The sequence below is a fragment of the Myiozetetes cayanensis genome, unplaced genomic scaffold (assembly GCF_022539395.1).
Source record: "Myiozetetes cayanensis isolate MyiCay16 unplaced genomic scaffold, myiCay2020 scf132, whole genome shotgun sequence".
Taxonomy (NCBI): domain Eukaryota; kingdom Metazoa; phylum Chordata; class Aves; order Passeriformes; family Tyrannidae; genus Myiozetetes; species Myiozetetes cayanensis.
Genome location: NW_026086960.1, coordinates 1 through 1,359, shown reverse-complemented (window position 1 = coordinate 1,359; position 1,359 = coordinate 1).

The window sequence follows — 1,359 nt, the reverse complement described above, 5'->3', positions numbered from 1 at the left end:
TTATTGGTGGTCATTTTTTTTAATATATGTAAGGTAATATCTAAAATAAATGCACCCTTTTTTTTCCCCCACAAGAAAATGTGTAAATGAAAGTTGCTGTTAAGCTTGCTCTTCTACTTCTTTGATATAGATGGAGTTATGTGGTTTTGGCAAATTAAAGAAACAGTGTAAAAACAGTGACTCGGCTTTGCTATTTGGGGAAAAAAATTGCAAAAAATATTAATGCAAACATTGCGTGAAATTTGACCTTTTTTCATGTTTTTGGTCTTCTGCAGTACATATTTATATAGGTGACATATAAATAAAATATTTTCAAACTTTGTGATCCCATTGAGTTAACAGGGGGTTAAATACATCTGGTTCTACATAGATTGCTTAATGCAAATAACATTAAAAATAGCAGTTGGTGAATAGCAGTTAATAAATGAATTGTACTTTTCAGAGCTCTCATTTGTGTAAGATAGAAACTTGTATGAATTGACAAATAGACAGTATCTAACTTGATTTTCATTGTATACAGAACTTAAATTTGTTTGGTTTCCCTGTTGAATTCCATAGAAAATATTTGTGAGAAATTCAAAAATAAAGTACTTCTGGATATTTTTTATGTAATACCTTGGCATTTGTATATATAGTTTACAAGTTTTAATTTCACTTGCTAAATAAAAGCAAAAGAAAGAAATTCAAAAGAACTTTGTAAATCTGAATGCAATTGATCCAGATTAAGTGGATTATTTCACTTTGGGGGAGGTTATGTTGATACTGAAAAGCAGCAGAAAGAAACTCCTTAACACCAATTTGTAGGTGTTAAAAAGGGCATTCTTTATTCAGCATGCTGGAGGTTTGGAGGATAGCTCCTGTAATCGAATGTACCAAATGACAGACGGCTTTTTATAACACATACTGTTTACATATTCATTACATATTCTCACTTAATACACACTCATTAGTTTGCTTTACATAGTCACACCCGTTTTGGAAGTCCTTCTTTGGTCCTTCCCAGTCTTCTTTGTCGTCTTGACCTCAGTTCTTAAACAGGCACAGTATCATAGTGTTTGACCACCACAAACCATAAAGTTTATCTTGTTTGGGTACACAGAGCTTAGTTTACATCCTGTTTGTTTGAGTTACATCCCTTATATAATTCTCTAGAACTTCTCTAAGATTATATTGTTCTTTATTTGGGTATTCTGGAATACTGGGAGTAAAGTTTTTATTTCTCCTATCGGTGTCTTGAACATTTTATTTTTCTCATCTTTTTGAACCATATCATAGAATCATAGAATAGATTGGGTTGGAAAAGACCTCCAAGATCATCGAGTCCAACCCCTGATCCAACTCCAATTACTATATCATGGC